Consider the following 14,208-nt stretch of genomic DNA (forward strand, 5'->3'; position numbering starts at 1 on the left):
ATAGAGTTGAATAGATAATGTCAATTAAAATACAGGATAAGAATATAAATTGAGAGGAAAATAGAATTAAAGTGTTCAAAGGCCCTTACATTGTCAATGACATGGGTGAAAGTATCAAATTGTATTTCGACAAGTCAAAGATACATTTTATATATGGTAAGCAATAAAGGTGGAAAATTCTAAAAGAGATGGGAATAGCAGACCACCTGACCTGCCTCTTGAGAAACCTATATGCAGGTCAGGAAGCAACAGTTAGAACTGGACATGGAACAACAGACTGGTTCCAAATAGGAAAAGGAGTATGTCAAGGCTGTATATTGTTACCCTGCTTATTTTACTTATATGCAAAGTACATCATGAGAAACGCTGGGCTGGAAGAAGCACAAGCTGGAATCAAGATTGCCTGGAGAAATATCAATAACCTCAGATATGCAGATGACACCACCCTTATGGAAGAAAGTGAAGAGGAACTAAAGAGCCTCTTGATGAAAGTGAAAGAGGAGAGTGAAAAAGTTGGCTTAAAACTCAACATTCAGAAAATGAAGATCATGGCATCTGGTCCCATCACTTCATGGGAAAAAAATGGGGAAACAGTGGAAACAGTGTCAGACTTTATTTTTCTGGGTTCCAAAATCACTGCAGATGGTGACTGCAGCCATGAAATTAAAAGACGCTTACTCCTTGGAAGGAAAGTTATGACCAAACTAAATAGCATATTCAAAAGCAGAGACATTACTTTGCCAACAAAGGTTCATCTAGTCAAGGCTATGGTTTTTCCTGTGGTCGTGTGTGGATGTGAGAGTTGGACTGTGAAGAAAGCTGAGCACCAAAGAATTGATGCTTTTGAACTGTGGTGTTGGAGAAGACTCTTGAGAGTCCCTTGGACTGCAAGGAGATCCAACCAGTCCATTCTGAAGGAGATCAGCCCTGGGATTTCTTTGGAAGGAATGATGCTAAAGCTGAAACTCCAATACTTTAGCCACCTCATGCGAAGAGTTGACTCATTGGAAAAGACCCTGATGCTGGGAGGGATTGGGGGCAGGAGGAAAAGGGGACGACAGAGGATGAGATGGCTGGATGGCATCGCCGACTCAATGGACGTGAGTTTGAGTGAATTCCGGGAGATGGTGATGGACAGGGAGGCCTGGCGTGCTGCGATTCATGGGGTCGCAAAGAGTCAGACATGACTGAGCGACTGAACTGAAGCAATAAAGGAAAAGTTTAAAAACAGTATAACTACAATGCCAATAGAATGAAGAAATGTAATAATAATAAAAAATACTCAAAAGAAGGCATAAAGGGAGAGGAAAAAAAATAGCATAACGCAGGTGGGACAAATATGTATCAAGCAATAAGATAATACAGGTGTCCCCAACCTCTGAGATCTAATGCCTGATGATCTGAGGTGGAGCTGATGTAATAATGATAGAAATAAAGTGCACAATAAACGTAGTGTGTTTGAATCATCCCGAAACCATGCCCTGCCCCCAGATCCATGGAAAAATTGTCTTCCATGCAACTGATCCCTGGTGCCAAAAAGGTTGGGGACCACTAAGATAATATATTTAAACCTCAATGTATCATAATTATGCTAAATATAACTATATCATATGTTTCACTTAAAAGACCAAAGGCAAAACAAAACTTAATCCACCGATATGCTGTTTACAAGAGACACATAAAAAATATTAGGGAAGTGTAAAAAGTTGAAAGCAAAATGATAGGAAGGAAATGCCATGCAACATGATCATATATATGTTATTTATTAAAAATACATATATATGCACATATACATATATGTTAATATCAGATATATAGCATACGTACATTAACATCAGATAAAGTAGGCTCTCAGGCACAAAGCATTACTTGAGGAGAAGACAGACATTTCACAATTATAAAGGAGTCAATTCACTAGGTAGACATAACTGTCCTACATTTGTATGCACTTAATAGCCTCCAAACATAAGAAATAAAAATTAATAGAATAAAAAGAGGAAACAGATAAATTCATAATCATATGGGAGATTTTAATACCACTCCCTCAATAGGTAACACAACAAGTTGGCAAAAACATACATCAGAAAGGATATGGGAGACTTAAACAAGATGAACACATTTTTTTTCCAATTGACCATGTGTAGAAAACAATGCAGCAACCACAAAATACTTATTCTTTTGAAATACAAACAGAACTTTATATGAACTAGATTATATTGTATGGGGAATTTAATCAGCATTATTTTTATGAACAATGATTGCAATATGATGATAGATATTAGGCCTATTAGTTTTGTAGCTGACAGTCCTTCAGTTTCAAATGGGAGAAACACATACTCCCTTAAGAAATCTTTTCTAGAATTAGAAAATAATCATTTTACTTCAGAATTATTCATCTTTGACACCAGAGTTCATTTTTCAAGCTACACGTTACCACTTTGGGAATGAAAAACTGTCTACTTAATAAGACACAAAGTCATAGTTATCAATGTTCTCACTAGCAGGGCATCATATGTAACTTAACTCTGCAATTTGTAATGCTAACCCTGCTTCCCTATAGGTTTTGTTTTGGGTATCTGCTTCTACAATCCTTTTGTTTCCAGCAGGTAAGCCACTATAAAACTTTCACATCATACTATTTTAAAGCCTTTGTGACATCTGGTCCCAATATGACAGAATACATTTTCTTCCATAGCATAAGCCATTATCAAAAAAGGAAATTACAAGATAATACATTTTTTTCTCATTACTAGTATGTATTGTGTGTCAGTCGCTCAGTTGTGTCCGACTCTTTGCGACCCCATGGGCTGTAGCCCACCAGGCTCCTTTGTCCATGGGATTCTCCAGGCAAGAATACTGGAGTGGGTTGTCATTTCCTTCCCTAGGGGATCTTCCTAACCCAGGGATTGAACCCAGGTCTCATGCATTGCAAGCAGATTCCTTACCATCTGAGCCACCAAATAGAACACTAATTTTAAATTGCCTCACTTAGGATGAACATCGGAGAAGGCAATGGCACCCCACTCCAGTACTCTTGTCTGGAAAATCCATGGACAGAGGAGCCTGGTGGGCTGCAGTCCATGGGGTCGCTAAGAGTCGGGAATGACTGAGTGATTTCACTTTCACTTTTCACTTTCATGCATTGGAGAAGGAAATGGCAACCCACTCCAGTGTTCTTGCCTGGAGAATCCCAGGGCCGGGGAAGCCTGGTGGGCTGCCATCTCTGGGGTCGCACAAAGTCGGACACGACTGAAGTGACTTAGCAGCAGCAGCAGGATGAACATGGATCAAAATGGGGCAGGGTCCGGACTTCCTGGTGGTTAAGGCTCCGCACTTCCAATGCAGGGGGCCCAGGTTTGTTCCCTGGTCAGAGACCTAAGATCCCACATGGGGTGTGGCCAAAAAAAAAAAACGAGACAGGGAATAGAAGCTACAAATGCAGTTACTACGCTGACATACACTTTCTCCCATTCTAAAAACACTGATCAGTAATGCAGATGTGTGAGGAAAAATGTCCTATTTATGAGGATTGCAATGCTGTGAAATTAGTCTCTGGAGGACTGAAAAGAACAGGATTTGAACCCAGGCTACAAATCAGAATCATGGGAGGAGCTTTGTAAAACTCTCTATCCTAGACCCCCGGGCTTTCCTAGTGGCTCAGCGGTAAAGAATCAGCCTGTTAATGCAGGAGAAGCAGGTTCCATCTCTGGGTCAGGAAGATCCACTGGAGAAGGAAATGGCAACCCACTCCAGAATTCTTACCTGGGAAATCCCCTGGACAGAGGAGCCTGGTGGTCTACAGTCCATGGGGTCACCAAAAGTTGGATACAACTGAGGGACTAAACAACAACATCCTAGACTGCCCCCCGCTGCCCCGCCCAACCGCAACCCGAGATTCTCATTTAACTGTTCTGGCATCAGTAGTTTTTCCAAAGCTTTTCCTAGGTGATTATAACATGACGTCCCAGATGAGAACCCTTGGTACAAAATCCATTTTACCTGTCTCTGAATGTCAGTAAAACAAGGTCAATTCACTTTTGCTGGTAAGGCATAGAGTTCTGCTGGAAGTTAGGACAATAAATTATATTCTTGGGTTTTTTTGGTGATCCATGGTGTGGTGATTCATTCATTCATAAAATGTTTGCTTAGCACCCACTATGTGCCAGGCATCATGTTAAAGCAGTAGTTCTCAATCAGGGGTGATATTTGCCCCCTTTTGGACCTGAGGGATACTTGAAAACATCTGAAGATATTTTTGATTGTTATGACTAGGTTGGATGGTACTGCACGTAATTAGTAGTGGTCACTGATGCTGCTAAACATTCCACAATGCACAGGACAGTTCCCCTCCAAAAAAACAAAAATTATTTTGCACAAAATACCAGTAGTGCTCAAGTTGAGAAATCCTGTATTGGATGTGGGTAAATGGGAGAAAGTCCCTGTCTCTCTGGAGCTTATGATCTAGTGGAAGAAGCCAGCCAATAAGCAAATACTATATATATTTGTGTATTTATATGTATGTGTATGACGTGAGGCAGTTTGTTTTAACTATTACAGAGATGAATTAAGCAAAGTAAGGGACTAAAGTGTGATTGGAAAGAGGCTCTTTTACATGAGGTGATGAAGGAAGGCTCCTCTGAGAAAAAGAAGTTTAAGCCATCACTGGAATATCAAGAAGCTAGATGAGAACTCGGGAGTTAGGCTAGGGGTTAGGCTAGAATTTAGACTAGAAATCGGCAGTTAGTGAGAGAGGACAATGTGTTTTCTCGGAGAGCAAGGGAAAGAACTAATTAGGAAACTATGAAAAGACTTACGGCTGCTGGTTTGGGCTTTTCGATCCTTATTTCAAAGTAAAAACAATTATTTAAGTCACGAGGTCTAGCCACATTCAGCTCTTGGAAGCGCTTGCAGAAGAGTAGGGTGAACCAGCGGTAGGCTTTTTCCAGGTGATTCAATCGAGGATGAGCAGTGCTTGGGACTTGAAGGTATTTGCGGGGGAGAGAATGTGCGGATAGGTCATGGATTTTCAGCTGGGTGAGTAATGGTGGACAGTAAAAAAGTAATAGGGTCTTTGCTTTAAATCAGATTAGAGAATTACTGTGGTGAGGGTTTTAGAAGAAGTGAGATGGGAAGAAAGAGAGTAAGGGTCAGAAAGTCAGATGATTGAAAATAAAAGTTTTTGAAGCCAACATCTACAGAGAAAGGAGGAGCCTTTCCTACTTGGTACTCCCTTTGGAGCCCACTGTGGGCAGTGAAGCCAGGGGGCAGGGGACTACTAGGAGTACAGGAACTTTGTGTTAGGGTCACACCTGGGGGGCCAGTGCTTATATCAGATTCTATGATTTGGACTTGATGTCTTTCCCTGGCTTGTTGGTATATGGGGTGTTCTGGGGTATAAGTGAAGAGAAGTAGCTGAGGGACTTCACTGGTGGTCCAGTGGTGAAGAATCCACCTTTCAATGCAGGGGATGAGGGCTCGATCCATGGTGGGGTAATATAAAAAGAAGGAGGTCACTGAGAACAAAGCCCAGTGTCGTGCACCATGATGAGCATTGACTCAGGCTGGAGTAAGTAGGCACGAGGGAAGAAAAAGAATTTTTCCATGCAGGCTGATCCTTCCTCCCAAACACGTAAATTCTATATGAGACATCTATGTCTTTTTTTCTGTCCTTTTCTCTGAGTGAATTTTTAGTATGATTTAGTATTTGTTCATGCAGCGAAGGTGACATTACATTTCTGACCCTGATATGCTCTGCTTGTCCACACAGTTGCATAACAATAAGAGTGTTTCAGGCTAAGGTTTGGAGGATTCATTTATTTGTGCATTTTTGATCCCTCCTACTCCTGCTATTTCTACCAAAGGCAGTAATTTTCAAACCATATGGTTTTAAAAATTCTATGCATGTTTTGGGTGATCCATTCCCTATCTCATCCACAAATTGCGAACTTGAAATGACTCAGAATATTTTCTTCCATCACAGAGGAAAAAAATCTATTTCTTATTTATTGTCTATCTTATGATGGAAAGAAATGCTGACCTTTTGATTCAGGGCATATAATCTGACCCTGTTGTCTATTATAGTGCCTTATTGTACTCATGGGAACTATAATCTGGTTAAAAAATAAATGTACTTCATGAATCTGCTCTATATTTACTTAGGGAAAATACAGGTGCAAAGAGACCAATTAAGTCTCACCAAGCTCTTCATTTTTGTGATTCTTCTAAACCATATCTCACGAAGGACATTTCTTGATGATTTTGAAGGCCTGGAGTCAGGTATTTACAAGCATAAAATGCCTTCATTAAGTTTAGTCATTTTGCTCATCAAAAATCTTCAGGAAATCATTCATTGTCAAAGCTTGCATGCTAATAACCCTCTTCATAGGCAAAGCACATTATAAATATTTATTCACAGGCCAGATGAGAACCTTTAAAGTGGTTAATTTTAAAACAACTTTTGTACAGGGTGAAAATAACACTGAATATGAACAAGATGAGCATTTGTGTCATGGTTTCCACATAATAAAGCATTTGCTAAGCACAAGTACTAATCACACATGTTTATTCAACACGTCATACAGCTCTGGTTTTCAAAGGCATAATCAAAGAGAAACTTATATAGTTTGATCTTAGTCGACATTAAGGGATTATGGATAGATTTTTAAATTTTATTTTATTGAAGTATAGCAGATTCACAATGTTGTGTTAATTTCTGCTGCACAGCAAACTAATTCAGTTATACATATGTGTATATATTCTTTTTCGTTATGGTTTATCACAAGGTATTGACTCTAGTTCCCTGTGCTATACAGTTGGACCTTGTTGTTTATCCATTCTATATATAATAGTTTGTATCTGCTAAACCTAAACTCCCAATCCCCTCTCCCGCTTGGCAACCACAATTCTGTTCTCTGTGTCTGTGAGTCTGTTTCATAGATAAGTTTGTGTTGCATTTTAGATTCCACATATAAAGATATCATATGGTATTTGTCTTTCTCTTTCTGACCTCACTTAGTATGATAATTGCTCAGTCCATCCATGTTGCTGTAGATAGAGTTCTCATAACAATCATCAATATATTCCACTCTCCTTAGGTAAAGACATGGATGACACAGATATTGAACAGTGCTTTGAAGCAATATGATTAAACACATTTCTCGTTCTTTTATTCCCAGGTATAAAAATTTAGGAATCAGCACCAATTGAAATGTTCAAATTTCAACTGTCTCCTTCCAGACACAGACAAGTGCATAGAGAACAATGAAAGTTGTTTATAAAGAGTTTTCTGCCCACCCTGGTCAGTGGTAAAGAATCTGCTTGCCAATGCAGGAGACACAGAAGACTTGGGTTTGATCCTTGGGTTGGGAAGATCCCCTGGAGGAGGGCATGGCAGCCCACTCCGATATTCTTGTCTGGAAAAATTCCATGAGCAGAGGAGCCTGGTGAGCTACAGTCCATGGGGTTGCAAAAGAGTCAACTCTTTTGACTCTTTTGACTGAGCCACTAAGCACACAAGCACACATACATGCTCGCATGCAATCTTAACTCTCCCCTGTTTAATGTTTGATAGAATGTGAGATTCAGGGCCTGGAGATAGACAGCCATGATGGTGAGGACGTCAGGCCAGTGTGACAGGAATTTGTTCAGATGTGAAGGAGGCCCTCACTGGGGGATTTTTACCAGAGGTGTCTTTCTGAAGTCATCTTGAAATTTAGCTTTTGGCTACTTCTTTTAGAAATCATCACCAAGTGAAGAAAATTATGGTTTTCTTTGACTCTTTGTTGACTAATAGCTTAACACAGCTGAACACTTCAGTTGATCCAACTCATCTGCCTTTTCTCTACGTAAGCCAGGCTGGTGAGTAAGTCCTTCAGGGAACAGAGTGGGGCCTCTAATTCTGGGGTCTCCATCTACAGTGGGGTTTTCAGAACAGTGGGGTAAACCTCTGGGTTATTCTCTGGTCTCCACAGTCCATGGAATTCTCCAGGCCAGAATACTGGAGTGGGTCAGTTCAGTCACTCAATCGTGTCCGACTCTGTGACCACATGGACTGCAGAACACCAGGCTTCCCTGTCCATCACCAACTCCCAGAGTTTGCTCAAACTCATGTCCATCAAGTTGGTGATGCCATCCAACCATCTTAACCTCTGTCATCCCCTTCTCCTGCCTTCAATTTTTCCCAGTATCAGGATCTTTTCAAATGAGTCTGTTCTTTGCATCAGGTGGCCAAAATATTGGAGTTTCAGCTTCAGTATCAGACCTTCCAATGAATATTCAGGACTAATTTCCTTTAGGATGGACTGGTTGGATCTCCTTTCAGTCCAAGGGACTCTCAAGAGTCTTCTCCAATACCACAGTTCAAAAGCATCAATTCTTTGGCACTCAGCTTTCTTTATAGCCCAACTCTCACATCCATACATGACCACTGGAAAACCCATAGCTTTGACTAGATGGACCTTTGCTGGCAAAGTAATGTCTCTGCTTTTTAATATGCTGTCTAGGTTGGTCATAGCTTTTCTTCCAAGGAGCAAGCATCTTTTAATTTCATGGCTGCAGTCACCATCTGCAGTGATTTTGGAGCCCCAAAAAATAAAGTCTGTCACTGTTTCCTCACCTATTTGCCATGAAGTGATGGGACCAGATGCCATGATCGTCGTTTTCTGAATGTTGAGTTTTAAGCCAAGTTTTTCACTCTCTTCTTTCACCTTCATCAAGAGGGTCTTTTGTTCTTCTTTGCCTTGTGCCATAAGGGTGGTGGTGTCATCTGCATCTCTGAGGTTATTGATATTTCTCCCGGCAATCTTGATTCCAGCTTGTGCTTCTTCCAGCCCAGCTTTTCTCATGATGTACTCTGCATATAAGTTAAATAAGCAGGGTGACAATATACAGCCTTGATGTACTCCTTTCCCTACTTGGAACCAGTCTGTTGTTCCATGTCCAGTTCTAACTGTTGCTTCTTAACCTGCATACAGATTTCTCAGGAGGCAGGTCAGGTGGTCTGGTATTTTCATCTCTTTCAGAATTTTCCACAGTTTATTGTGATCCACACAGTCCAAGGCTTTGGCATAGTCAATAAAGCAGAAGTAGATGTTTTTCAGGAACTCTCTTGCTTTTTCGATGATCCAGTGGATGTTGGCAATTTGATCACTGGTTCCTCTGCCTTTTCTAAATCCAGGTTGAACATCTGGAAGTTCATGGTTCACATACTTTTGAAGCCTGGCTTGGAGAATTTTGAGCATTACTTTGCTAGCATGTTCTCCAGGGGATCTTCCCAAACCAGGGATCAAACCCAGGTCTCCCACATTGCAGGTGGATCCTTTACCAGCTGAGCCACAAGGGAAGTCCAAAAATGCTGGAGTGGGTAGCCTTTCCCTTCTCCAGGGGATCTTCCCAATCCAGGAATCGAACCAGAGTCTCCTGCATTTCAGGCAGATTCTTTACCAACTGAGCTATGAATGACTTTCACTTTCACTTTCTGTTCAGTTTTTGTTCTCCACCATGGCCATTATGAACATTCTCCCGACTCTCTGACCCTCTGACTCCAGAACATTCCTGTCAGAATTGTCAGAATATTGCTTCCCACTTCACCAAGAAACGGTATCCATCATGTGAGGCTTCTTTTAATCTCTTGCCACCTAATATAAGAACACACTTGCAAGCCTAGCTATTCTTTGCTTCTCTTATAACAGAAGTAGTAATCTCTCCATCAGTTCTTTGATGTTTCTTTCTTTCTTACTTGGGGCTTCCCTGATAGCTCAGTTGGTAAAGAATCTGCCTGCAATGCAGGAGACCCCAGTTTGCAATGCAGGAGACCCCAGTTTGATTCCTGGGTCAGGAAGATACCCTAGAGGAGGGGAAAGCTACCCTCTCTAGTATTCTGGCCTGGAAAATTCCATGGACTGCATAGTCCATGCGGGTCTCAAAGCGTCTGACACTGAGCGACTTTCACTTTCTTTCTCACTCATAGACTATGAGAAGACACTGTTTTTAATTCCCCCTTTGTTTTTAATCCCCCTCCATTTAGGGTTTATTGTAACTGCAAAACTGCACGCATCTTTCATGTAAGTGTAAACCCTATGAGCGTATGCATTGAGGCAGTCCGAGCGCGGGTTGGAAAAGAATTTCCAGACAGAGTATTTCAGAAGGGAGTGAGTTTATTAAGAACAAAGAGCAGAGATAAAGTGAGCACCTGGGGAGCAGCAGGCCAACAACTCCTGACAGGCCAGGGAGAGTGGACAGTTTCTGTAGGATAATAGCCAATTTTTATAGCCTCAAGACAAAATTCCTGCTGCATAGTTTGCCTTAGTTGATTGTTTGGGCGCTATAGGAGTGGGCATCTTTGCTTAACTGGGAGTCAGGAAGCTTGTTAGTGATGATCAAGGGGCTTTTGGTCAGGTTACAAAGGGATTCAGTCAGCTTTGGAGGTGTTCTTGGTTCTGGGCTCCTCTTCTGTGGCCTTGGTGCAAAGTCTCTCACCTGTGGCCTTGGGAACAGGACACAGACAGTATGGACAAAGAAGGTTGCCTGCCATATAAGTAAACAAAGGATGTCGTGGCCACCAGTCCCTCAGTCACTGCAGCCACACCCGACTGTGCACCCCGAGGGGTTTTAGAATAGAGAAAAAGAGGATATTGGCCCTGGAGAGTTAAGGTGCATAGCAAAGGTGTAATTTCATTAAGACGCAGACTCTTGTATCTCCCCACACATCGAAAAGCAGTAAATTCATTAACTTGAGACATACGATTTTTCTTTAATTAGCAGTAATCTTTTGATGTTCAAATACCTGGTTTGGTTTTGTTTTCCAAAAACTCCTGTATATCCTGGAGTCTCTCTTATCTCTTTGGAATAGTCCCTCAGTTATCTGAGAGATTGTATCCCAGGCTTCAGTCCTCCACATGCTGCTGGCCAAAATCTTGTCCTTCTCTACCCACTGAAGCTGAATAATAAAAAAAAAATACGGAGACAGAGTTTGGAGGAAATAGAGGTGGCTTTAATTCTCAGCGGCAGAGAGGGAAACACAGTAGGCTCCTGTCTCAAGAACTGTACCAAGCCCCCATGAGGAGTCTAGGGACTTATATAAGATGAGGGCTTGCAGTCAGGAGTCAGTGATGAGGAACAAAGATGATAGTATCTTGATGTCTTCCTCTTGCATTGTTTCAAAGACAGTCATAGACTGGTGTCAGTAACCCAGTAATTGAGTCTGGCAGTTCAGTGACTCTTCGGCCTTCTTTCTGATAAGTAACTACAAGGGGAAGAGTGTTGTAAGGGTAAACAAGAGATACGGGATGTACTTAAGCATAGAGTCAAAGGGAAGAATGTGAATTTTAGCTCCTGCAGAGTTAGGGGGCAGAAAAACAAACTTAGTCACAGACATGCAGAGTCGGGAGCAGTTAAACTAAAAAAAAACTAGGAATGTTCAGGCCTGCTTACTGTTCTCTGTATTTTCTTTGTTCTCAGGAAAGGGAAAGAGGAAAAACTCATTCCTTTTTTTTTTCTTTTCACTGCAACAAGAATGCTCCAAATAAAATACAATCCATAACTTTTAGGTTGTGTTCTGCTCCCCCCCAGTGGTCAGCAGTTTTTACGGACGACAAAGGGAGCCAGAGCAGATTTCTCACCTTTCCTTGAACACTATGAGAACCTGAGCCTTGTTCCAGCAGAGGCCTCTTGTGCCTGTCCACCTCCTCAGAAAGTTCTGGTGAATTTGGGTGAGCCTTTCCTGGTTTTTGAACCTTCTGACTATTGATTGGTTGACAATCCTGAGTTGTATTTGGTGATGTCTAATAGGTGCGCACCCCGCCACAGCACCCCCAGTTGAAAAAATACTGGAAGAGCCCAGTTGAAAGACATGGGGAGTTGCCCAATTGAGAAACACCCCACTGTCTGGACTAGCTGATTAGGTAGGTAAGAGGCTGGTCTAACACCTTTCCTAAACAAGGCACACCAGAAGGTCAGCTTGGCTTATGTACTTACCAAATCTTATACTTACACCCCAGCCAGGTTTATGTACTTAAAAAACATATAAGTACTTAATTGGGAATTAAAGGAAATCTTCCCTTGAAAATAGCCAAAATGGGGCTTATTTATTGTGTATGCAGTTAAGTTAGAGAAAGTAGGCTTGATTAAACATCACTTTAGAATTCTGACCTTAAAGAAACAGAAGTCCTTCTGGGGGGAATTTACATTTCTCTCCCTGTGTCTTTGAGGTGTAAATAGTCTACCTGATCTTCTTAGGCAGTTCTGGTATGTGTATGTATGTGTATGTGTTTTGAGAGCTTGGTCGCTGCCATCTGGAAGGTACACATATGGTGTACAGTTGGTAGCCAATCAAATAGACTGGGATTCTGAGCAGACTTGTCTGACTGTGCCAACTCTCAGGGACTTTTGCCAACTTAACTTTCATTGTGTCAGTCTTTATTTAGACTATTTTCGGGAGAAAATTTTCTAAATGTAAAGATGGCATTCTTCACACTTTTGTGGGGACACCTCTTATATCTTATGACATTCCTGGTGGCTCAGTGGTAAAGAATCTGCCTGCCAATGCAGGAGAAACAGATTCGATCCCTCGGTTGAGAAGATCCCCCGGAGGAGGAAGTGACCACCCACTCCAGTATTCTTGCCTGGAGAATTCCATGGACAGAGGAGCCTGGTGGGCTACAGTTCATAGGGTTACAAAAGAGTCAGACATAACTGAGTGACTACAACAACTGGTACATCTTACTGCTTTTGTTGCAGGAAGAGGGACCCCTTCCAGGGCCTGAAACTGGGCTCTTGTCTAACACTCTGAAATGATTTGTCTGAGGAGACACATGTGCTGACAAAGCAAGAGATTTTATTGGGAAAGAGTGCCCAGGTGGAGAGCAGTAGGGTAAGGGAACCCAGGAGAACTGCTCTTCCAGGTGGCTTGCAGTCTCAGGTTTTATGGTGATGGGATTAGTTTCCGGGTTGTCTTTAGCCAATCATTCTGACTCAGAGTCCTTCCTGGTGGTGCACGCCTTGTTCAGCCCAGATGGATGCCAGAGAGAAGGATTCTGGGAGGTGGTCGGACATGGGGTGTCTTCTTTCAACCTTTCCTGAACTCTTCTGGTTGGTGGTGGCTTATTAGTTCCGTGTTCCTTACCAGGACCTCCTGTTGTAAAACAACTCATGCAAATAGTTACTACGGTGCCTGGCCAGGGTGGGTTATTTCAGTCACTGTGCTTCCCCTGACACTTTGAGTCACTGTTAACAAATATATCATTAACGGCAAGACGACGGATCCTTTAAACTGGAGAAACTTGTTATAAACAGCTGTTTTATTGGCACCAATGAAAAACAGAAATTAGAAGGTCGAAAGAAATATACACAATGGTAACCTAAGAGCTCCCTTAGTTTTAAACAACCAAAACAAAACAACTGGTTTAAGAAGCCTTATTTGAGGTCTGTGCTTTCCCTCAATTAGTCTAGAGATACTAATAAAAACATTAGGATAATTAATGTTAATTAGGTTGATTAACAGGGAAATAAGAAAAAAAACCTGAAGGAAAGTTTAGGGACTTCTTCCCAACAAGGTAGAAATGTTAAAGGGAATCATACCAAGAGGATAAAGAAATCTTTATATGCTTATTTATAATAGAGTAAGTAAAACAGACATTAATGAGATAAAAACAAAAAATTTTGATACAATACTGCCTGAGTTTAGATCTCCCAAAAGGACTCCTTATTCATTCTCAACATTAAAGGGCCCCAAGCAAGTCTGGTCTATTTATACCCCAGTTTTTTAAAAAAGTATATATATATATATATATTTAAAAGGCTACAAGAAAATTACACTGAGATACCTGACCAGCAATTGCTTGGGCCAACAAGCCAATTAAGTTTTTTAAAAAAATTAAATAAAGGCCTGTGTCCCTTGGCTCAATTCTCATTAGGGATCCCAAGGTCTTTTGCATAAAAATAGATTCAGTGGTCAGGATAACAAGAAAGATTTGTGGACTCCTTGTAAGAACAAGGGCTGTTGATGGGATTCTGATAGAAACAAAACTTAAAATGTATGAAAGTTGATAGAATTGATATGAAAGCTAATATAAATTGCTATATTTAAATGAGATTTATATAAGATGGTTACATCTCTTTTGCCTAATTATATTGTGGGGTAAGCATGTTTCACTGGGGAGTGCTTCCCCTGCTTGAAATCATAAATGTGCCCATCAGGAAATATTAATTAAA

This window comes from Bos indicus x Bos taurus, chromosome X, assembly GCF_003369695.1.
Source record: "Bos indicus x Bos taurus breed Angus x Brahman F1 hybrid chromosome X, Bos_hybrid_MaternalHap_v2.0, whole genome shotgun sequence".
In the NCBI taxonomy this organism is placed as follows: domain Eukaryota; kingdom Metazoa; phylum Chordata; class Mammalia; order Artiodactyla; family Bovidae; genus Bos; species Bos indicus x Bos taurus.